Source organism: Heptranchias perlo, chromosome 21 (assembly GCF_035084215.1).
Source record: "Heptranchias perlo isolate sHepPer1 chromosome 21, sHepPer1.hap1, whole genome shotgun sequence".
Taxonomy (NCBI): domain Eukaryota; kingdom Metazoa; phylum Chordata; class Chondrichthyes; order Hexanchiformes; family Hexanchidae; genus Heptranchias; species Heptranchias perlo.
The window spans coordinates 22,799,114-22,824,008 of NC_090345.1; the positions used below are offsets into that span (position 1 = coordinate 22,799,114).

Here is a 24,895-nt window from a genome sequence, read left to right on the forward strand (position 1 = left end):
TTCAGCAGTCATGGACATTCATCCACCGACCTTCGGGTAAGCGTACTCCAAGGCGGCCTTCGAGACACACGACAACGCAAAATCGTCGAGCAGAAATTGATAGCCAAGTTCCGCACCCATGAGGACGGCCTCAACCGGGATCTTGGGTTCATGTCACGCTACACGTTACCCCACCAGCGAACAAATGTTATCTGTTTTTAATATAATGGGTCATTTGCTGGCTCTCTCTGCCTGCCTCTCTCTGTGTTTTTTTTTCTCTGTTTTTTTTCCCTGTTTGTTTTTTTGTTGAATGTGTATTCGGGGGTTCTGCAGATGACACCTCTCTGTCTGAACACGGTGATTGCCTTGGCAACGGGCAGTTGCAGGGGCAGTCTGTAAACACCATGTATTATTCAATATGTATAAATGCGTAGGCTTCAAGGAGATCCTGAACATTTACCTGAGGAAGGAGAAAATCTCCGAAAGCTTGTGAATTTAAAATAAAATTGCTGGACTATAACTTGGTGTTGTAAAATTGTTTACAATTGTCAACCCCAGTCCATCACCGGCATCTCCACTTCTTGAATGTTGTTAGCTTTTCTTAAGCTGTTAATGAGCTTTTCCTAATTTTCCAGGTTGATTTGGTCCCGAAAGCTCAGTCGGGCTCTCCTTAGCACCAATTGCATTTGTCACATTCACACCAGGACAAGAATGGCACTTCCAGCAGCACTTTGTTCTTTAGAGAACCACAATCCCCAGAAACCTTCGCGGAGCAGCAGACGGCACATCCGGTCTGTTGGTGACCTCTCGAGAGAGGGGGTGCTGTTTGACCCGGAAAAAGAGCGTGAATTAGAAAGTGGGCAGTTGGGGCAATGCTCTGGTGGCTGGAGCTCGGCGGGGACTCTCGCTGAACCGTGGCCGGTTTATTTATTGTTTTCTCCCCCGCGGACGACGCTCGGGTGAGTGTGACAGCGGCCGGGCCTGAAGGCACCGGGTGGTTTGTGAGCCGCAGCGGGGTGGGTGTTTGTTTTCGACGATTGTGGCTGTGGAAGTTGTTAATTTGGTGCGGGCGCTGCTGGGGCGAGAGACGGAGCTCCGTCGCAGGGTGGAATTTCGGCCTTTCACACCCTGGCGTACGGCTGCCGCTGGTCTGATTGATGGAAGCATTCCCTCCCCCAGCACTGAGCGTGATCAGGAAATACCGTGCTGGAGAAATGCCGCACCAAATCACAGCTTGCACCAACAAATAATCCCAATAAAATAGGTGTTTAGTGTAAGGAAATTAGTTGCTGTGAAAATTGTGTTTTTACTTGGAGTAGGATATTTCTATCTTGCTATATTTGCCATCCTTGGTAAATGGTGATTTGGCAACATAATTTTTTTTTGGCTTCTACAGTAGTTTATTCCCCCACATGGTTTATGGTTTATTGGTGACATAAAATATTTTCCACTACTTTAAGAAATAGATAATTGGAGCTGTAACTTATCTTTGATCAGATTGCTTGGTTGGAAGCTAGGTTCAGATATTGAATTCAACATATTTCTGCTTGTTTAAATATTATATTGACAGTGAAGAACTTAGAAATGGTTAAATTTCATCATTAATTTCAACCAAATCTGATTGAGTGAGTGTAATGCTTAGGGGGATAGTTTGTAATATATTAAACAAAACAGAAAATCCTGAAACCCCACAGCAGGTCAGGCAGTGTCTGTGGTGAGAACAGAAGAATTAATGTTTAGGGTCTGAACCCTTTGTCAAAACTGTCAAATCTTGTTTTCTCCACAGGTGCTGTCTTACCTGGTTTAGAGATCTGGCTACAACCTGAGCATGATTGGGAGTGAAATATTTCAGGCTGTTGGATCTTTAGAAAGGACAGGGAAATTGGGAAATGAGGGGGAAGCAGCAATATTGATAAAAGACACAAATACCATAATAGAAGGGATTTCACTAACGGTGTGGGCAGTGGAAACATTATAGGTTGAGTTAAGGAACAGCACAGGATGCAAGACTGGGATAGGAGTTGTCCATAGACCTGCTAGTCGTGATGCCATAAATTTGGAGATCACGGAAACATGTAGGAAAAACAATGTGGTTATAATGGAAGATTTTAATCTTCACGTAGACTGGGAGAAGCATAATAGCTCAATTAGTAAAGGCAGTGAATTTCTACGATGTATTTGGGACAGTTTTCTGGAACAATATGTTTTAGAACCAACAGGGGAACAGGCCACACTGGGTTTAGAGATTAGTTAACAATCAGATGGTAAGGTAGTATCTTGCAAATAGTGACTATAATTTTAATTGAATTTGATATTAGATTTGAGAGGCAGAAGGGAAAGTCACAAACCAAGGTTTTAAATTTAAGTCAGGCAAACTTTGAACGGATGAGAAATGAATTAACCACGGTAAACTGGGTTGAAATATTTATGGGTAAACCTACGGACAAACAGTAGGAAGTATTCAAAGAGGTATTTGGCATGATACAAAACCAGTATGTACCCCTAAAAGGCAAAGGCTCCACTTGCGTAGTTAAGCAACCATGGTCAACAAATGAGGTAAGAGACATTATCAAGCTAAAAGAAAAGGCTTATACAAATGCAAGGGAAAGTGGAAATCCAGCTATAAAAAAACAAGATAGTACTGAGGTACAAAAAGGGAATAGGAAAAAAAACATGCAATGGATACCATAGCTCAAAGTCAAAAGTTCTTAAAAATATATTGAGAGAGAATGATAGAGGAATGTGGCCATTAAAGACTGATGCAGGCGAGACTAATAGATAATAAAGGAATGGCAAACTTGTTAAATGAGTAATGTGTATCCATTTTCACAATGGAGGAAGTGGGCAAAATACCAGTGGTGCAAGGGAACCTAAAAATAATTGAAAGGGAGGAACTTAGTGGATTTAATATAAGTTTTAAAAAAAATGGCAATGGAAAGAATAATGGGACTTAAGATGAACAAATCTCCAGGATCTGTTTCCATCCCAGGGTATTAAAATAAATAGCTGAGGAAATTGTAGATGCATTAGTCATAATTTTCCAAAGCTCTCGAGATACAGGAATTGTACCTTTTTGGATTGAAATTTTTTTGAGTACTTGGACAAGTATGAGCTGATCAGAGAGTCAGTGTGGGAATTGTGATGGTAGGTCATTCCTGACTAGTCTAATTGATTATTTTGAGGTCACTAACATGGTGAAATGGGGAGGATCTATGGATACTGTCTGTATGAGTTTCGCACAAGAGATTATTAGTGAAAAATGAGAATGCACAGAATTGGAGGTAACCTCGTGACATGAGTCAGTAATTGGTTGAGAGGTAGGAGACAGTAGGGATAAAGGAAACATTCTCATTGTCAGGATGTGACAAATGGTGTTCCTCAGGGATCTGTATTGGGCCATCAGCTTTTCAAGTTTGTCCAAGTTTGCAGATGGCATACTAAGTTGTGGGCAAAACTATGGCAGATAGAGTTCATTATGGGGAAGTTTGAGGTCATCTACTTTGAATCTGAGAAAGACAAATCGGAATATTGATGGTGATTGGTAGAAGCTGTTAGGTGTCCGTGTACACGTCACTAAAAGCTAGTGCACCGGTACAAAAAGTAATCAAAAAAGTTAATGGAATGTTGAACATTATCTCAAGGGGGTTGGAATTCAAAGGTGAAGTGATGCTTCAGATGTACAGAGCCTTGATCAGACCCCATCTGGAGTACTGCATTCAATAGTACGTGGCTTTGGTGAGACCACACCTGGAATACCATGTACAGTTTTAGTCTCCTTACCCAAGGAAGGATATATTTGCCCTATAGTTGGTGCAACAAAGGTACACTAGATTTATTCCTGGGATGAGAGGGTTGCCCCATGAGAAGAGATTGAGTAGAATGGGCCTAAACTCTCAGGAGTTTAGAAGAATGAGAGGTGATCTCATTGAAACATATAAGATCCTGAGAGGGCTTGACAGGGTAGATGCTGAGAGGCTGTTTTCCCTGACTGGAGAGTTTAGAACTAGGTGGCGTAGTCTCAGGATAAGGGGTCGACCATTTAGGACTTTCGATGAGGAGAAACTTCTTCACTCAGAGGGTTTGGCATTCTCTACCCCAGAGGGCTGTGGATGCTCAGCTGTTGAGTATACTCAAGACTGAGATCGATAGATTTTTGGACTGTAGGGGAATCAAGGGATATGGGGATCGGGCAGGAAAGTGGCGTTGAGGTCGAAGATCCGCCATGATCTTATTGAATGGCAGAGCAGGCTGGAAGGACAGTTTGGCCTACTCCTGCTCCTATTTGTTATGTTCTTACGAACCTCAGAAAAGGTATTTTGACCTTGCAAGGAGTACAGTGCAGATTTACCAGAATGATATCAGGTTAAAGGGTTAAGTTATGAGGACAGGTTGCGTAAACCTCACCGCCACCTTTGACTTGTCATGCTGCTTGTCTGACATCGAGTACTGGATGAGCAGAAATTTCCACCAACTAAATATAGGGACGACTAAAGCCATTGTATTCAGTCCCTGCTACAAACTCTGTTTCCTAGCCACCGACTCCCCGCCCCCGGCCACTGTTTGAAGCTGAACCAGACCGTTCGCAACCCTGGTGTTCTATTTGACCCTTTGAGCTTCCGACCCCTTATCTGCTCCATCACAAAATGCTTCCACTCTGTGACATCACCTGTCTCCGCCCCTGCCTCATCTCATCCTTGTTTTTGACTATCCATAGCCTTCCCCGCTCTATCTCTGTAACCTCCTCCAGCCCTACAACCCTTGCAGATCTCTGCGCTCCTCCAATTCTGTCCTCTTGCAAATCCCCAATTTTAGTTGCTCCACCGTTGGCAGCCATGCCTTCAGTTGCCTAGACCCTAAGCTCTGGAATTCCTTCCCTAAACCCCTCTGCTGCTCCACCTCTCTCTCCTCCTTTAAGACGCTTCTTAAAACCTACCTGTTTGACCAAGCTTTTGGTCACCTGTCCTAATAGCTTCTTATGTGATTCAGTGTCAAATTTTGTTTGATAACGCTCCTGTGAAGCGCCGTGAGACATTTTACTACGTTAAAGGTGCTATATAAGTGTAAGTGATTATATTCCCTTGAGTTTGGATGATTAAGGTGTGATCTAATTGAGATATTTTAAAATGATAAAGGAATTCGAGAAACTATTTCCTCTACTGGTGGAATCCAGAGTAAGGGGACATAATCTTAAAATTGGAGCTAGGTCATTTAGAAGTAAATTCAGGAAGCATTTTTTTTCCACACAAAGGCTAGTGAAAATTTGGAATGCTCTTTCCTCCAAAAGGCAGTGGATGATGAGTCATTGGAAATTGATGGATTTTTGTTTTGTAAGGGTATCAAGGGATATGGAGCGAAATTAGGTGAGTTGAGGTGCAGATTAGCCATGATCTAATTAAATGGTGGAACAGGCTTGAGGGGCTGAATGGCCTCCTCCTGTTCCGATGTTCCCAGTATTTGCAGTTTTTTTGCTTTTTGTTGGTAATACCTTGTTGACTTACAATTCACAAAATGTTCAGTTGTTCAGAACAGGCTAGGCTGATGGCTTTGTAGTTTACTAATTTATGTTTTTTTTCTTGGGCTTGTAATTGTCAGTGTTAGTTATGCAGCTGTCAGACACAAATCCATCTGGGCATGTTTGTGATAAGTTTCATGTATTGCTTTGTGGGGCACACTGGCAAAAGAGTGGGAGGAAGAATTGACGTAAACAGCTTCATTTTACATAAGGACCTAGCTAGAGATTTGAAATGGGATACTGCAGTTCTTGACATGTTTTTAAGGCCCAGTAACATTTAGCTCAATTGCTGAGAACCTACCATAATCTTCTGGTTGAACCCCAGATGTCTGGAAAATATAGTGACTTCTTGTAATTGGAAGGTATCCATAATCATTTTACTTTCCTCCCTGGATGGAAAAGTTACTGTGTAGGTGAGAAGCTACATATTAAATAAGCGAATGTGATCATATGAAGTAGGGGAATGATAGATGGTAATGGTTTGTGATATGGTTGTTTACAGTTAGTAAATATGGAGGTGCGCTTGAAATGTGGCTATATGCAGGTATAGCTTACCAACGTAAATATTTCCAGTTACAAGGTTAGGAGTAGCAAATATATTTGTATAGTAGCTGCAGTGTTTGCTTTTGTGGTTTTGAGTTTGATTCTCAGCAGGGCAAGGACTTCATCTTTTTTTACTCAGACCGCTAGATAACACATCCTCTTTGAGGAGAAACTGACAGGTGTGAAAGTGGACCTTCTGCATGCTGAGTCTTACAGCAGAATCCGTATCAGAAAGTTTGGTGCACGTGCTAATTTTTGTGATTATTTAGGGATAATGCAAACTTAATGCAAAATTTAGCAAATTAATTTTCCTCCCTTTTATGGAAAGTGTACGTACCAGAAAAATCCACTCCATGAAATCCCACTAATACAATGCTAGGTATATAAGTTCCAAATTTTGCCATGATATACTTTTTGCATATTGAATTCTGTGGAGATGGCTCTTATGGTTGGTTGGTTTTCAAGTTGCAGGGCAAGTCATGAGTAAGTGTAGTTAACAGCAGATACAATTCTGTCAGCATTACACAAATACTAAATATGTTTGCTGACTTGTATGTTCTTTGCAAAAGTATTTAGCATAGTGAGCAACCAATTTGCTGAAGAAATGTCCTTTATATTGCATTCCACGAGCTTGTCTTCATTTATATTCATAGGTACATCAGAACGGTTACATGTCCACTGTCAATGGCTTGCTTTGACACATAGTATGCAAGAACCAGATTTAATTGAGCCTTTTGTGTATTATCAATTGAGTTAATTAACTTTTTTTTATAAATGTAGTTATATAATACTTAAATCCTTCATGACATTTTTAATTCAGTTTTTCAGGATAGTGGTGGTTAGAGAAACAACACAAACGTGTGCTGAGATTTTTAAAAATCTTCTGGTGGGACCATTGCCCCTCAGTGAACACACACTTTTGGCTGAAAAATAAAATTCAACTGAGCTTGAACTCGTTTGAACTCTTGTTAAGTATGTGTTCAATATCTAGTCCAAATTCAGTGAATTATTTCAGTAAGAGATTATTTTATTACAGAAATAATTAATTGGGGCGTTCTTGAATAAAAACACATACAGTAGTGTTTTTCTAGTGCTCTTTTATGTGAACTGTGCTTATTGTATATTAACCATTACTAAAGAGAATTGCCTATTGCAAATGCATCATTATGCTGATATCCTAAATTTACTGTTCTTAAAAACTTACTGTACAAAAATATCATTATTAGTAGAAGTACAATGCTAATTTAGTTGAAAAACTTCCGGAACTTAGTACATTTTATGAATTCCTAAATGTAAGTAGTTAAGGAAGCATTGTTTTGAAGAAGTGTTTGCCAAACCTCTTCATTTTAACACACACGATATAAATCAAGCCAATTTGTAATTTTGCATTTTAAGAACATTTCGATATGTGCAACATTTCTCTCCCTGGTGACTAAGCTGTTTCTCTTCAAAAAAGACAATTGTGTTGGAAAGTGAATGTTGAGATTGCTGCCATAAAAATTTCCTTCTGACCCTGTTCAAAATGACAGAATTCTCATTTTGATTAGGCACATGTAATTTCAATAACTATATGGCAGAAATAGAATTTTTTTGGCATGAATAAGGACAACTTGGGGAAATAAATAGTGATGTCCTGAGGAGTGTACATATTACAGAGGGAGGTGCTGGAAGTCTTAACGCGCATCAAGGTAGATAAATCTCCGGGACCTGATGAAATGTATCCCAGGACGTTATGGGAGGTTAGGGAGGAAATTGCGGGTCCCCTAGCAGAGGTACTTGAATCATCCACCGCTACAGGTGAGGTGCCTGAAGATTGGAGGGTAGCAAATGTTGTGCCTTTGTTTAAGAAGGGCGGCAGGGAAAAGCCTGGGAACTACAGACCGGTGAGCCTGACATCTGTAGTGGGTAAGTTGTTAGAGGGTATTCTGAGGGACAGGATCTACAGGCATTTGGAGAGGCAGGGACTGATTAGGAACAGTCAGCATGGTTTTGTGAGAGGAAAATCATGTCTCACGAATTTGATTGAGTTTTTTGAAGGGGTAACCAAGAAGATAGATGAGGGCTGTGCAGTAGACGTGGTCTACATGGACTTTAGCAAAGCCTTTGACAAGGTACCGCATGGTAGGTTGTTACATAAGGTTAAATCTCATGGGATCCAAGGTGAGGTAGCCAATTGGATACAAAATTGGCTTGACGACAGAAGACAGAGGGTGGTTGTAGAGGGTTGTTTTTCAAAGTGGATGCCTGTGTCCAACGGTGTGCCTCAGGGATCGGTGCTGGGTCGGCTGTTATTTGTTATTTATATTAATGATTTGGATGAGAATTTAGGAGGCATGGTTAGTAAGTTTGCAGATGACACCAAGATTGGTGGCATTGTGGACAGTGAAGAAGGTTATCTAGGATTGCAACGGGATCTTGATAAATTGGGCCAGAGGGCCGATGAATGGCAGATGGAGTTTAATTTAGATAAATGTGAGGTGATGCATTTTGGTAGATCGAATCGGGCCAGGACCTACTCCGTTAATGGTAGGGCGTTGGGGAGAGTTATAGAACAAAGAGATCTAGGAGTACAGGTTCATAGCTCCTTGAAAGTGGAGTCACAGTTGGATAGGGTGGTGAAGAAGGCATTCAGCATGCTTGGTCAGAACATTGAATACAGGAGTTGGGATGTCTTGTTGAAGTTGTACAGGGCATTGGTGAGGCCACACTTGGAATACCGTGTACAGTTCTGGTCACCCTATTATAGAAAGGATATTATTAAACTAGAAAGAGTGCAGAAAAGATTTACTAGGATGCTATCTGGACTTGATGGTTTGACTTATAGGGAGAGGTTGGATAGACTGAGACTTTTTTCCCTGGAGAGTAGGAGGTTTCGGGGTGATCTTATAGAAGTCTATAAAATAATGAGGGGCATAGATAAGGTAGATAGTCAAAATCTTTTCCCAAAGGTAGGGGAGTCTATAACGAGGGGGCATAGATTTGAGGGGAGAGATACAAAAGGGTCCAGAGGGGCAATTTTTTCACTCAAAGGGTGGTGAGTGTCTGGAACGAGCTGCCAGAGGCAGTAGTAGAGGCAGGTACAATTTTGTCTTTTAAAAAGCATTTGGACAGTTACATGGGTAAGATGGGTATAGAGGGATATGGGCCAAGTGCAGGCAATTGGGACTAGCTTAGTGGTATAAACTGGGCGACATGGACATGTTGGGCCGAAGGGCCTGTTTCCATGTTGTAACTTCTATGATAACAAAATTCCCTGACCATCACATTTTTCAAGGATTTCATTCTTTTATTATGCTAATTCTAGTTTTACTGTATAACTCCTAATTCTAATAAAATGTTCTGGTAGCGAGGGAATGGAGTTCATGGTGGGGGACTGAAGATGATGAATTCGATCTTCCCAGTGTTTGACTGGAGGAAATGCGGATGACACCAAATTGGGGGGTATAGTCAATACTGAAGAAGACTGCTACAAAATACAAGACATTAACAAACTTGCAGAATGGGCTTGCAGATGACATGAATTTCAGTATAGATAAATGTAGGTGCTGCATTTTTGTAGGAGGAATAAAATTCAACTCCTTGGAAAATACGGGTCTGAATGGGGTGGAAGCGAAAGGATCTCGGGGTCCAGATTCATTAATCATTCAAAGTAGTTAACAAAGCCATAAAAAGTGCAAACCACACTGGGTTCATTTCGAGAGAAACAGAATTCAGAAGTAGAGAAGTTATGTTAAACTTATGTAGAACCTTGGTTAGATCGCACTTCGAGTGCTGTGCACAGTTCTGGTCTCCATATTACAAAAAGAATATAGAAGCACTGGAGAAGAAGCAAAAAAGGATTAAACCAGAACTGAGAGGGTACAACCATCAGGAAAGATTGAACAGGTTGGGATTCTTCTCCCAGAAAAGAGAAGACTGAGAGGCAACTTGATAGAGGTCTTTAAAATCATGAAGGGGATCGATAGGGTCGATGTTTCCACTTGGGGAGTCCAAAACTAGGGGCCATAAATATAAGATAATCACTAATAATCCATTTAAGGGGAAGCTAGATAAGTACATGAGGGAGAAAGGAATAGAAGGATGTATTGATAGTATGAGATGAAGTAGGGATTTAACCTTCTCCTGTTCTGCCCTCATCTCCCATTCTAAAGGTGTTGACTCCTTGCTGAGTTATTGTGCCACAGGTGTTGGTTGCCCTCTGTTTTTGTTGCTCCTATTTTGAATAAGTATGTCTTAATTAAAGTCAACAGTTACGGTAGAGAAGGATGAAACTGGTACATTTTTTAGTAAGGCTAGTTCATCAAGTGGACCACCAATGCCTCAAATTTAAAATTGTCATCCTTGTGTTTAAATCCCTCCATGGCCTCAACCCTCCTTATCTCTAACTTCCTCCAGCCCTACAACCCTCCAAGAAGTATGTGTCTTTCCAAATCTGCCCTCTTATGCATCCCCCAATCCCTTCAACCCACCATTGTTGGCTGTGCCATCAGCTGTGTAGGCCCTAAGCTCTGGAATTCTCTCCTTAAAAGGAGGAGAGAGATGGAGAGGTTTAAGACCCTCCTTAAAACCTATCTCTTCACCATGCTTTTGGTCACTCACCCTAACATTTCCTTCTTTGGCTCAGTGCCAGTTTTTGTCTGATTTTAAGCTCCTGTAAAGTGCCTTGAGATATTTTCCTACATTTGAAGGTGCTATATAAATGCAAGTAGTAGTTGTTGATGATGATGATTGAAATCCAAGCTGGAGTGAAGTAATGGAGTATGTTCCTCAAAAGCAAATATTTGCTGTGCAAGGTTTCAAAGCAAAAGAAGTTTCAAAACTCGAGAAGTGGCTTAATGTGTGACATAAAAACAGAAAATGCTGGAAATACTCAGCAGGTCAGGCACCATCTGTGGGAAAAGGAACAGAGTTAACGTTTCAGGTCGATAACCTTTTGTCAGAACTGGTGCAAGAGCATGGCTTGATTTAAATATGAGTAAATATTCGATTTCTGGTTTTAATTGAAAGCCAGCAATGAAACAGCACCAGAACAAAAATACCAAAACTGTTTGAAAGAAATGAAACACTGGAGGATGAAAGCAGAATATACGACTGACTACAAAATTTCTTTTAATGCAAAGTGCCATACTAATTTGAGAGATTTTCAGCTTCCTTTTATGTTTGAGTGCTTATTTGGGTAGTCTGCATTGGATTTGGCATGTAACCTATGCAGTGAGTATTTAGCCAATAGCCTTGCAACGAGTTCCACTTACAGTGGGAGTGGAATGCCATAATCACTGGTAGGAGTCAAATACTGTGGAGGGTTGTGGATAGGATTTCTCTTCAAGAAAGCCAGAAGTAAAGTAGTTATGGTTTGCAAGATTTGTCGTATGACTACGCCTGTTTAACGTTGGAGAACAGTAAATTTGATCACTTGGCTACACAGATTAATGACAAACTGAAGAATGTCACAAAAATGGTGCTGTTTTATTCAGTTAAATTATCTTTGCAAAATGATCACTTTTATAAAACAAAGGAAGACAGATACAAACCAATGTCACACGGGAGTTCACTTCAACTGTGTGTAGTCTGGCATTTTCCATTAACAAACATGAAAGCCTAACATATGAGCTTCTTTGGAAAGACTGTTGACTGCTAGAACTGTATCTGTATCTATTCAAATGCATGAAAAGTTTTTGGAGGCAGTGCTGTATATCAAGAATTACTGAAAGCTTTGGACATTTCCAATGTTTCAACAATCACAGAAATGTTTGGTAGCTCAGCAGTTGGTATCGTGATTACTTTCTGCAATTAAAATGAAGGAGGTCAGCTTGCAAAAGTGGAGTTAGAAACAGTAAAGTGTGCAATGTTGCCTTCATCACTGTACTTCTGTATAAAGTGTTAGGCGTTTTTGAAAAAGATTGGAAAAATGTTACTCGCATTTGCACTAATTCTATAAACAACATGAAAAAGTTTATTATAATATGGAGGAAGGAAAAAAAGTTAGGGTCTGACTTCAACACTATTTCTGCCAGAGGTCCATGCCCTTTTTCTCAGTGGCTCACTGGGAGCAGATGGCACAGCTCTGCAATTTATAAAATCTTACAGGGCCTAGCTTCCTGCTGAAATAGAGGATGGTACACAGCACAGGTGATCAACTCTTACTGAAAAGAAGAATTGTTTCCAACTGTGATGGTTACTAATTTCTTGTTCATTCTTGTGCTTAATGTCATGGTGGATTAACATTTTTTTCCCTGTGCAGTTGTGAAATGCCTGAAAACAAGGATATTTGGAACTTAGACTTCAGTGACTGCTCCAGTTCCATTACGATTGCATTGTTACAGTACGTTGCCATGTTGTGTTACAGAAACTAAGTTGCACATTCTTCATCTTAAGTTTTCACTTTTTTCATTTTAAAATAAACATTTTTTAAAAGCTGTACACATTTAAAAAGTCTCTAGTGAGTTAACAAGTAAAATGACAATGTAAAAATACTGCGGTTGAATGAAACAATTATGACTACAATCTTCACACACAATTTTTAGCTTGTTTAGTTATCTGATCTTCTTAAAAACTAAAAAGGGAAAATGCTTTTTTTTTGTGGTCAGCCACTTTTTAAAAAAAAATGTTGTAGGCAATTTACACAAATGAGCTTTCTTTACCATGAAAAAAGGCAAGTCGCAAGGCTAATGTCCAATAAATGCCCTGAAACTTTTCTCGAGAACAAAGCTGTCTTTGTTGTTCTGTGCTTTAGAATATTCCCAATGCAGTTTTCAAAGCTAATAAGAAAATAGTCGTAGGGAAAAATCTATCAGTGGGGAGGTTAACTTTAACATTGGAGTGGGGAGGTTAACTTTAACATTGGAGTGGGGAGGTTAACTTTAACATTGGAGTGGGGAGGTTAACTTTAACATTGGAGTGGGGAGGTTAACTTTAACATTGGAGTGGGGAGGTTAACTTTAACATTGGAGTGGGGAGGTTAACTTTAACATTGGAGTGGGGAGGTTAACTTTAACATTGGAGTGGGGAGGTTAACTTTAACATTGGAGTGGGGAGGTTAACTTTAACATTGGAGTGGGGAGGTTAACTTTAACATTGGAGTGGGGAGGTTAACTTTAACATTGGAGTGGGGAGGTTAACTTTAACATTGGAGTGGGGAGGTTAACTTTAACATTGGAGTGGGGAGGTTAACTTTAACATTGGAGTGGGGAGGTTAACTTTAACATTGGAGTGGGGAGGTTAACTTTAACATTGGAGTGGGGAGGTTAACTTTAACATTGGAGTGGGGAGGTTAACTTTAACATTGGAGTGGGGAGGTTAACTTTAACATTGGAGTGGGGAGGTTAACTTTAACATTGGAGTGGGGAGGTTAACTTTAACATTGGAGTGGGGAGGTTAACTTTAACATTGGAGTGGGGAGGTTAACTTTAACATTGGAGTGGGGAGGTTAACTTTAACATTGGAGTGGGGAGGTTAACTTTAACATTGGAGTGGGGAGGTTAACTTTAACATTGGAGTGGGGAGGTTAACTTTAACATTGGAGTGGGGAGGTTAACTTTAACATTGGAGTGGGGAGGTTAACTTTAACATTGGAGTGGGGAGGTTAACTTTAACATTGGAGTGGGGAGGTTAACTTTAACATTGGAGTGGGGAGGTTAACTTTAACATTGGAGTGGGGAGGTTAACTTTAACATTGGAGTGGGGAGGTTAACTTTAACATTGGAGTGGGGAGGTTAACTTTAACATTGGAGTGGGGAGGTTAACTTTAACATTGGAGTGGGGAGGTTAACTTTAACATTGGAGTGGGGAGGTTAACTTTAACATTGGAGTGGGGAGGTTAACTTTAACATTGGAGTGGGGAGGTTAACTTTAACATTGGAGTGGGGAGGTTAACTTTAACATTGGAGTGGGGAGGTTAACTTTAACATTGGAGTGGGGAGGTTAACTTTAACATTGGAGTGGGGAGGTTAACTTTAACATTGGAGTGGGGAGGTTAACTTTAACATTGGAGTGGGGAGGTTAACTTTAACATTGGAGTGGGGAGGTTAACTTTAACATTGGAGTGGGGAGGTTAACTTTAACATTGGAGTGGGGAGGTTAACTTTAACATTGGAGTGGGGAGGTTAACTTTAACATTGGAGTGGGGAGGTTAACTTTAACATTGGAGTGGGGAGGTTAACTTTAACATTGGAGTGGGGAGGTTAACTTTGAGAACAAAAAGTACCCTCTCTCTGCCTTTTGCTTAATCAAACTTTAAGATTTCTTAGAACAAAAGAGCAACTCATTAAAATAGATCAATATTTTTCTATTTTGTGGTTAACATCTACTTCTATGCAGATTGAGTTCCACTTTTCTTACATATTGTGGCACAAAGATGCCAGTGGTTACTGAGGGATGCATAATTATGTTTAGGTGGGGCCTACTAATCTAAGATACTGAGAGCCAGTCTGAGGTCTTTGACTATTCTGCATTAAAACATTGTAGTAGGATCTGTTATTGAACAGGCTGTTGTACTTAGTTCAGCAGCAGAAATATTTTGGAACAGTTCAAAGCATGAGTTATATAGTATTTGAGGCAGTGTGTAAAAAAAAAATAGACTTTATAAATACATGGATGGAATGTGACATTAAACCTTTCAAAGGCTTGTAATTATCAGTTCCTTGCCATATGTCTGAATGTTTGTATTTGGACCCTAGTTCTCCCAATTGTGCATTGTTGACCTAATAGATTAGTTAGATATCAGGATACTTCATATATGGAATGTTTGGGGTTTTTTTCTCATTAAAGGAAACTTCTATTGAAATTATTGCTAAAATTGGTTAATTTAGCACTTGAAAGAAATACTTCCCTGTATAGAGCACTGAATTGGTGCTCCAGCAATTTTCCACAATGTGGTAAGGTGTAGAGTTTTGTCCAGGATTTTTCATGTGGTAGGTGTTTAATCCTGGCCGTGTTGGTAAGAGAGGGGATAAGTAGGAGCCAAGGGCTTTGCCACAAGTGGAGAGAGAAAATCAGAGTGCTGCTCCAGCACTCCTCTGAATAGCTGGTTCAAGACTGCCATTTTTATTCTTGGGATGTGGGCAGTGCTGGCAAAGCTGCATTTATTGCCCATCTCAGTTCCCTTGAGAAGGTGATGGGCCTTCTCCTTGAACTGCTGTGGTCCTGGTAAAGGTGCTGTCACGTGGGCATTGGGTAAGGAACATTTACTGTTGAAAATAGAGCAGGATTTGCTGAAAGGGCCATAACTTGCCAAAGGATGTTTAGATTTGAATGACGTAAAAAATCTTGAAAATATTTAGATATCAAAATTAGGAAAATAACCTTATTTGTTTACGAACTTGAATTACTTCAATTTCTCTGTCCACTTGCATGTGCATATTGGCAGCCGCTCCGGATACGAGACTCCTCCCATTTTTTTTCCTTTTAGTCGTTTTCAGGTCCTGTTTTTCTTTCTCTCCCTCTTCCTTTTACTTGCCTCTGCCCCCTTACAGCTGCCCCTTCTCCAGCACTGTAACTCCTTTGATCCTTCCACATGGTACTATTCCTCAGCCTATCTTCTCTCCTGCTTGAATCTCTTGAATGAGCCCTCTGCTTCCCTTGGCATTCTTCACCATGCCGCGGCCTCTTCTAGAGCAGTAGCTCAAACTCCCATCTTCAGTTCTCAGCGACCATCTTGCCCTTGTCATTCTGTGGAGATGTGTTAACTTCTCTAACCTTCCAATCCTGCTCACTGCTTCCACTGCCACTCCCTCTCACCCTGCCAGCAGATCAATAATCACAGTCTCTCTTCATATCGGCCTCCATACTATTTGCTTCCTCTCAGTAAAGGCCCTTGCCATCCATGACGTCATTGTGGATGAAACTATTGATGTCCTGGCACTGACAAAATCATGACTCATGGGTGGTAATTCCTGCCTCCTTACTAAAGCATTCCTGCTTGACGATATATTCCACTACTTGCACTGCCTAAATGACCACAGTGTTTGCAAAGCCCTCGATGCAAAGTCATACTTTCAGCCTTCCCCCCCACCTCCCCCGCCCTCTGGTCCTCAGACTCTGGCCCTGTTTACATCCTACTCTCCCTTTGTCCCACCATTGGTGGCAGAGCCTTCATCCATGGTCTCAAACTCCCTCCCTAAGCTCTTCCGCCATCCACGGCTCAAAATCTTCTCAAAACCCTTCTATTTGACCAAGCTTTATTGCCCCTTCTAATCTTTTCCTTCATGGCTTGGCATCATTTGCTTTATCGATCTGTATCTGTGAAGTGTCTTGGGGCATTTCTTTTTACGTTAAAAGTGCTGTATAAATTTAAGCAGATGCAGTTCGTGTTGGGCGTCTTGAAAATAAAAGCCTTGTAATAAGCCTGATCATATTATGGTCACATTAATTGATTGTGATGTAATTCTGGGTTGTGGAACTTGATTACAACAATTCATTTGATTTGCTACTAGTTTTTGATATTCTTCAGGCTTTAAAATGTGCAAATAGATTGGGGTAATGAGAATACTGCATGTGAAGGAACTGCATCATGGGACTGATTGTAAGGACATTTTAACAATGTGGGTAGCAGAACACTGAAATAGAAAGCATGTAGAAGATAAATGAATAATAAATGGTAGAGTACCAAGCTACAATATATGCTAAATCTCTTAGCCATGTGCTGTAGTTTGCTTGTCTCAATCCCATAACAAATTCAGGAAAACAAACAAACTTTTTCAATTATCCAATTGTCTCTGCACTCCTGACCAATTAATAGTGCTATTTTCTGACCTCAAAAGACCTTTATTTTGAGAAATGCCAAAGCTGTCATTAAACCTGAGCATTACCATGGCAACCTTTGATTTCAGAATTCAAATTTTTAATAAGTTTAAGTACATATTCCAGTTGTAAAAATACTTAAAACAAAATGCTTTGTACAAGAATACAGCGGAAACAGTTAGTTCTTGCATGTAGTAGCATTTATAGTTTGGGGAAATGGTGACATTGAGATTTACAGAAGTTATCCGGAAACGACTTGCTTATTATTGATTCCCTTCTATGCCCCTTGGAATTGTAGATGACAGGAGGAAGTAGCAAAGCTACTGAACATTGAAATTAATGGTCTGTATAAAATTATATCTGACTCCATTGGCATAGTTACAGTTTGCCATTAGCAACAACAGAGAATAATTATTAATTACCATGGATATACAAACTATTTCTTTCTAATATTAACACAAGTTAATGGCCCCCTTCTGTGCTGTATTTATTCTATGATTCTATAAGTAATGCAGCAAATTACTATAGATAATGCTGTCCAAAGTCAATATACAGTAATGGATGAAAAATTCTTTATATTCATCAGCTCTTTATTTGTGACAAAATAAAATATGTACGGTAATGCAAGAAAGAACTTGCATTTATATAGCTCCTTTCACTACTCCTCGGGGCGTCCCAAGGCGCTTTACAGCCAATGAAGTATTTGTGAGATGTAGTCACTGTTATAATATAAGAAACGCAGTAGCCAATTTGCGCACAGCAAGCTCCCAGAAATAACGATGTGATAATGACCAGGTAATATGTTTGTGATGTTGATTGAGGAATAAATAGTGTCCAGGACAGCGGGGATAACTCCCCTGCTCTTTTTCGAGATAGTGCCATGGGATCTCGGTTTCATGTCTCATCCGAAAGCTAGCACCTCCAACAGTGCAGCACTCCCTCAGTACTGCATTGGCGTGTCAGCCTAGATTTTTGTGCTCAAGTCTCTGACTCCGAGGCGTGTGTGCTACCACTGAGCCATGGCTGACACTACATTTTGGGAGGGAATGCAACGAAGATGTGACTTTCTTTCTCAAACTCTTCTTTGATCACAAATGTGCGTCCAATGTGCTTCCATGAAATTTGCTATAAATATGCCAACTGTAGCATAAAAGTATCCCTAAAATTTTTGTGACGTCCATAGATATATTGGAACCATTTTCTCCTTGATTTGTGTTTATATATGATTTTGAGTGCCATTGGAAAGTTCAGAAGATGATGGTTATAAACTTACTGTAGACCTAACAGAAAAAACGAGTGCATGGTGAAAACTGAACTTAGAACAATGTGAACAGGTTTTCAGGACTTGGTGGCTCATAATATTGTTCAAGCCTCATTTTAAAGTAGAGTTTTTCTTTTGTCTCCAACATCTAGGCCTTGTGTGATTTGTTTCTTGCTACATACACGCTTGAAAGTTAAGTTTAAAATCCTTGTTATTACAAAGTTTTTTTTAATATGAACTAAAATTTTCACTGTACTCTTACATATAGACTAAAAATCATATGTTTGAATTACGATGTTGTGCCTTTGTTTAAGAAGGGCGGCAGGGAAAAGCCTGGGAACTACAGACCGGTGAGCCTGACATCTGTAGTGGGTAAGTTGTTAGAGGGTATTCTGAGAGACAGGATCTACAGGCATTTGGAGAGGCAGGGACTGATTAGGAACAGTCAGCATGGTTTTGTGAGAGGAAAATCATGTCTCTCGAATTTGATTGAGTTTTTTGAAGGGGTAACCAAGAAGATAGATGAGGGCTGTGCAGTAGACGTGGTCTACATGGACTTTAGCAAAGCCTTTGACAAGGTACCGCATGGTAGGTTGTTACATAAGGTTAAATCTCACTGGATCCAAGGTAAGGTAGCCAATTGGATACAAAATTGGATTGACGACAGAAGACAGAGGGTGGTTGTAGAGAGTTGTTTTTCAAACTGGAGGCCTGTGACCAGCGGTGTGCCTCAGGGATCGGTGCTGGGTCGGCTGTTATTTGTTATTTATATTAATGATTTGGATGAGAATTTAAGAGGCATGCTTAGTAAGTTTGCAGATGACACCAAGATTGGTGGCATTGTGGACAGTGAAGAAGGTTATCTAGGATTGCAACGGGATCTTGATAAATTGGGCCAGTGGGCCGATGAATGGCAGATGGAGTTTAATTTAGATAAATGTGAGGTGATGCATTTTGGTAGATCGAATCGGGCCAGGACTTACTCCGTTAATGGTAGGGCGTTGGGGAGAGTTATAGAACAAAGAGATCTAGGAGTACAGGTTCATAGCTCCTTGAAAGTGGAGTCACAGGTGGACAGGGTGGTGAAGAAGGCATTCAGCATGCTTGGTTTCATTGGTCAGAACATTGAATACAGGAGTTGAGATGTCTTGTTGAAGTTGTACAAGACATTAGTAAGGCCACACTTGGAATACTGTGTACAGTTCTGGTCACCCTATTATAGAAAGGATATTATTAAACTAGAAAGAGTGCAGAAAAGATTTACTAGGATGCTACTGGGACTTGATGATTTGACTTATAGGGAGAGGTTGGATAGACTGCGACTTTTTTCCCTGGAGAGTGGGAGGTTTCGGGGTGATCTTATAGAAGTCTATAAAATAATGAGGGGCATAGATAAGGTAGCTAGTCAAAATCTTTTCCCAAAGGTAGGGGAGTCTATAATGAGGGGGCATAGATTTAAGGTGAGAGGGGAGAGATACAAAATGGTCCAGAGGGGCAATTTTTTCACTCAAAGGGTGGTGAGTGTCTGGAACGAGCTGCCAGAGGCAGTAGTAGAGGCGGGTACAATTTTGTCTTTTAAAAAGTATTTGGACAGTTACATGGGTAAGATGGGTATAGAGGGATATGGGCCAAGTGCAGGCAATTGGGACTAGCTTAGTGGTATAAACTGGGCGACATGGACATGTTGGGCCGAAGGGCCTGTTTCCATGTTGTAAACTTCTATGATTCTATGATTATTAATGTGTATAATCACTTGTATAGAAGATGTCATTTTTGCTGATGTCAGCATACGGCCAGCGGGCTATTCCAGCCACCATGACAAAAATAGTTAGACCATCACTGTCTCCACTCAAGTGACTGATCCAGACTTGTATGTAATACAAAATAATTTTTTTTTGTGGCGGTCCTATAACACATGTTCCTGCCATATGTGCGATACATAATATCGTTGAGTTCCATTTCTGGATACTAAAGCCATCTGCTTTTTTTGTTATTTGTTCATGTGATGTAGGCGTCACTGGCAAGGCCAGCATTTATTGCCTATCCCTAATTGCCCTCAAGAAGGTGGTGGTGAGCCGCGGCCTTGAACCGCTGCAGTCCGCGTAGTGAAGGTTCTCCCATAGTGCTGGTAGGTAGGGAGTTCCAGGATTTTGACCCAGCGACGATAAAGGAACAGCGATATATTTCCAAGTCGGGATGGTGTGTGACTTGGAGGGGAACGTGCAGGTGGTGTTGTTCCCATGTGCATTCTGCCCTTGTCCTTCTAGGTGGTAGAGGTCGTGGGTTTGGGAGGTGCTGTCGAAGAAGCCTTGGCAAGTTGCTGCAGTACATCCTGTAGTTGGTACACACTGCAGCCACAGTGAGCCGGTGGTGAAGGGAGTGATTGTTTAGGGTGGTGGATGGGGTGCCAGTCAAGCGGGCTGCTTTATCTTGGATGGTGTCGACGTTCTTGAGTGTTGGAGCTGCACTCATCCAGGCAAGTGGAGAATATTCCATCACACTCCTGACTTGTGCCTTGTAGATGGTGGAAAGGCTTTGGGGAGTCAGGAGATGAGTCACTCGCCACAGAATACCCAGCCTCTGACCTGCTCTCGTAGCCACAGTATTTATATGGCTGTTCCAGTTAAGTTTCTGGTCAATCGTGACCCCCAGGATGTTGATGGTGGGGGATTCGGCGATGGTAATGCCGTTGAATGTCAAGGGGAGGTGGTTAGACTCTCTCTTGTTGGAGATGGTCATTGCCTGGCACTTGCCTGGCACTTATCTGGCGCGAATGTTACTTGCTGCTTAAGAGCCCAAGCCTCGATGTTATCCAGGTCTCGCTGCATGCGAGCTCGGACTGCTTCATTATTTGAGGGGTTGCGAATGGAACTGAACACTGTGCAATCATCAGCGAACATCCCCATTTCTGACCTTATGGTGGAGGGAAGGTCATTGATGAAGCAGCTGAAGATGGTTGGGCCTAGGACACTGCCTTGAGGAACTCCTGCAGCAATGTCCTGGGGCTGAGATGATTGGCCTCCAACAACCACTACCATCTTCCTTTGCGCTAGGTATGACTCCAGCCACTGGAGAGTTTTCCCCATCATTCCCATTGACTTCAATTTTACTCGGGCTCCTTGGTGCCACACTCTGTCATATGCTGCCTTGATGTCAAGGGCAGTCACTCTCACCTCACCTCTGGAATTCACCTCTTTTGTCCATGTTTGGACCAAGGCTGTAATGAGGTCTGGAGCCAAGTGGTCCTGGCAGAACCCAAACTGAGCATCGGTGAGCAGGCTATTGGTGAGTAAGTGCCGCTTGATAGTGCTGTCAACGACACCTTCCCTCATTTTGCTGATGATTGAGAGTAGACTGATGGGGCGGTAATTGGCCGGATTGGATTTGTCCTGCTTTTTGTGGATAGGACATAGCTGGGCAATTTTCCACATTGTTGGGTAGATGCCAGTGTTGTAGCTGTACTGGAACAGCTTGGCTAGAGGCGCAGCTAGTTCTGGAGCACAAGTCTTCAGCACTCCAGCTGGGATGTTGTCAGGGCCCATAACCTTTGCTGTATCCAGTGCACTCAGCCGTTTCTTGATATCACGTGGAGTGAATCGAATTGGCTGAAGACTGGCTTCTGTGATGGTGGGGATATTGGGAGGTGGCCGAGATGGATCATCCACTCGGCACTTCTGGCTGAAGGTGGTTGCAAACGCTTCAGCCTTGTCTTTTGCACTCACGTGCTGGACTCCGCCATCATTGAGGATGGGGATGTTTGCAGAGCCTCCTCCTCCCGTTAGTTGTTTAATTGCCCACCACCATTCACGACTGGATGTGGCAGGACTGCAGAGCTTTGATCTGATCCGTTGGTTGTGGAATCGCTTAGCTCTGTCTATAGCATGTTGTTTCTGCTGTTTAGCATGCATGTAGTCCTGAGTTGTAGCTTCACCAGGTTGGCACCTCATTTTTAGGTACGCCTGGTGCTGCTCCTGGCATGCTCTTCTACACTCCTCATTGAACCAGGGTTGATCCCCTGGCTTGTTGGTAATGGTAGAGTGAGGAATATGCCGGGCCATGAGGTTACAGATTGTGCTGGAATACAATTCTGCTACTGATGGCCCACAGTGCCTCATGGATGCCCAGTTTTGAGCTGCTGGATCTGTTCTGAATCTATCCCATTTAGCACGGTGGTAGTGCCACACAACACGTTGGATGGTGTCCTCAGTGCGAAGACGGGACTTCATCTCCACGAGGACTGTGCGGTGGTCACTCCTACCAACACTGTCATGGACAGATGCATTTGCGACAGGTAGATTGGTGAGGACGAGGTCAAGTAAGTTTTTCCCTCGTGTTGGTTCGCTCACCACCTGCCGCAGGCCCAGTCTGGCAGCTATGTCCTTCAGGACTTGGCCAGCTCGGTCAGTAGTGGTGCTACCGAGTCAGCCTTGGTGATGGACATTGAAGTCCCCCACCCAGAGTACGTTTTGTGCCCTGGTCAATGGTGACCCCCAGGATGTTGATGGTGGGGGATTTGGCGATGGTTTTGCTGTTGAATGTCAAGGGGAGGTGGTTAGACTCTCTCTTGTTGGAGATGGTCATTGCCTGACATTTATCTGGCGCAAATGTTACTTGCCACTTATCAGCCCAAGCCTGGATGTTGTCCATGTCTTGCTGAATGTGGGCATGGACTGCTTCATTATCAGAGGGGTTGCGAATGGAACTGAATACTGTGCAATCATTGACGAACATCTCCATTTCTGACCTTTATGATGGAGGGAAGGTCATTGATGAAGCAGCTGAAGATGGTTGGGCCTCGGACACTGCCCTGAGGAACTCCTGCATGATGTTTAAGAAAACTAGGAAAACATCTTTACTGTTCATTTAATTATTTTCAGAATAAAACAACTGAACTCCAAGTGCAGTTTGTGAAATAACGAGAACAAAGTTATTTTGGGGAAGGGAAAAAGATCTTCCTCACATTGTTGGTCATATTCTCATTCAGCAATTCCCATTGGGGGAAGTTTGTACACCTTGTGCACATGAGGTATTGTTATCCCAGGCTCCCTTAATTCATGACTTCCCCTTCCAGTGCTATACATAGCTCTGCCATACTGGCTTTCTTCAGTACTTTAATACAAGAGTTTTTCTATGTAGAAATGGGAGAATATTCAAACCCTAAATCTTGGAGGTAATTAAAACTTTTGATGTTCGCGTAAAATGGGCGCTATCGAGTCGGATGCTGGTTATACACCCCACCCGTTAATTACTTTCCATTGACTTCAATCTAAAGGAAAATCGCGCGGGGTGTCTAATGAGCAGCCAATCCGATATCGCACATTTTACACCAATGCTGAAAGCTAAAATTAATTCAAAAACCTTTTAATGGAATGTGAGGTGTCACTCAAAAAAAAATATTAGCTCAATGTTGAGCAGTCAGTCTTATTAATTTATTCTCTCTATTTTGAAAGTACTACCTAAGGATATAGTACACTGGATAAGGGAAGTAAGCACAAAACCTATTTGACTTGACTGTGGTGCAATTAAATTGCCAGATCCAAATAATAGCGCTAGGGTTACCACATGTGCAAGATTTCCAGCTTCCTATGTGATATATATATATATAAGTGTATCTATTTGTCCACTGCTCTGTTCTATTTCTGTTGGGCAGGAAGGAAACATGGGATTTTGATCTGTAGTACACTCAACAACATCGTGCATTTATGTGTTACCTTTAGAAAAACGTCCCAAGGCACAGCACAAGGTGGAATTAAAAAAATGAGCACTGAACCAAAGAAGGAGACATTAGGAGTAGTGGGAAAAAAACTTGGTCAAAGAGATGGATTTTAAGGTGGATGTTAGAGGAGAGGGAGGTGGAGACATGGAGGGATTTAGGGAGGCAATTCCAGACTGTGCTGGGGCCAAGTGAGAGTTGGAGGAACGGAAAGTTTTGTGGGAGGTTGTAGAGGTGGAGGATTAAAGTAAAAGGGAATGTAGGAGGGGGTGGTACTTCAATTGTGAAGAACTGTTCCTTAAATCCTGTTTGGAAAGGTTATATATGCTTTTTCCCTACATTATAACAGTGGCTACACTTCAATCTTTTTGGGTGATTTATCTGGCAGGTCCCTTTCTTGTCTGTAGATTGTTAGGATTTGGCATTTTCCTGGTGGTTAAATGCATATTGAGGGGTATTGACCAAGTCTTTGCTTTGAATGTCAGCATTGGGCTAAAATGGAGACTGAAATGCACATTTCAGCTGCAGGTTAATTCTTTCAGGTGAAACCAAATTATTTACAATGTCTACATTCCAGATTGGGAACTTTGTGTCACAGATGGGTTGTAGGTTAAGAACTCTGGAAAACTGCATTACACCCCCATGGCTTTATGAAAAAATAACACTCTTGCCCCTCACCCTTCCTTCATAAGTTGTGACACTGAAGATTGTTCCTCCACTGTGCTGTCATTGACTATGAAATGGAAAGAGTACTGCATCATCAGATGTGTTCTGAAAAAAAATAATGAGCATTTAAGAAAACTAAATGGGATGATAAGATCCTTTTCTTGCTCTTCGCATCAAAGGAAAAATCCCTTGTCTGCAAACTTTCCTTTTCTGTATTTGTGGCTCAGGGTACCTGTATTTGGTGATGCCACTGTCATATGTAATTGCTTCTATTTTCAGGACAAAAAACCTGGCATAGGATAGATGGAGTGCACCCAAACAGAGCCAGAACTATGAGACCTGTGGGCAAGGACCATGAGATTTGTGAGCATCAGTGAAGCAGCTACTGAGAATTATTTAAGCTAGCTTGGGGGAGGGAGAAGAGGTGTGGAGGAAATTGGATCCCAAACAAACTGGATGAAAGTATGGGTGTTGGCAAACAGGC

The 24,895-nt window shown here is 41.5% G+C and overlaps 1 protein-coding gene across 12 annotated transcripts in view; it reads left to right on the forward strand.

Moving 5' to 3' along the window:
- The first annotated feature begins 819 nt into the window (after nt 1–819).
- Nucleotides 820–24,895, forward strand: part of plekha1b (pleckstrin homology domain containing, family A (phosphoinositide binding specific) member 1b) — a 77,397-nt gene continuing 53,321 nt past the window's right edge. For all 12 annotated transcript variants that reach the window (XM_068002282.1, XM_068002283.1, XM_068002284.1 and 9 more), the window contains exon 1: nt 820–938. The gene's annotated coding sequence lies outside the window, so the exon portion shown is untranslated. The remainder of the gene's footprint in view (nt 939–24,895) is intronic.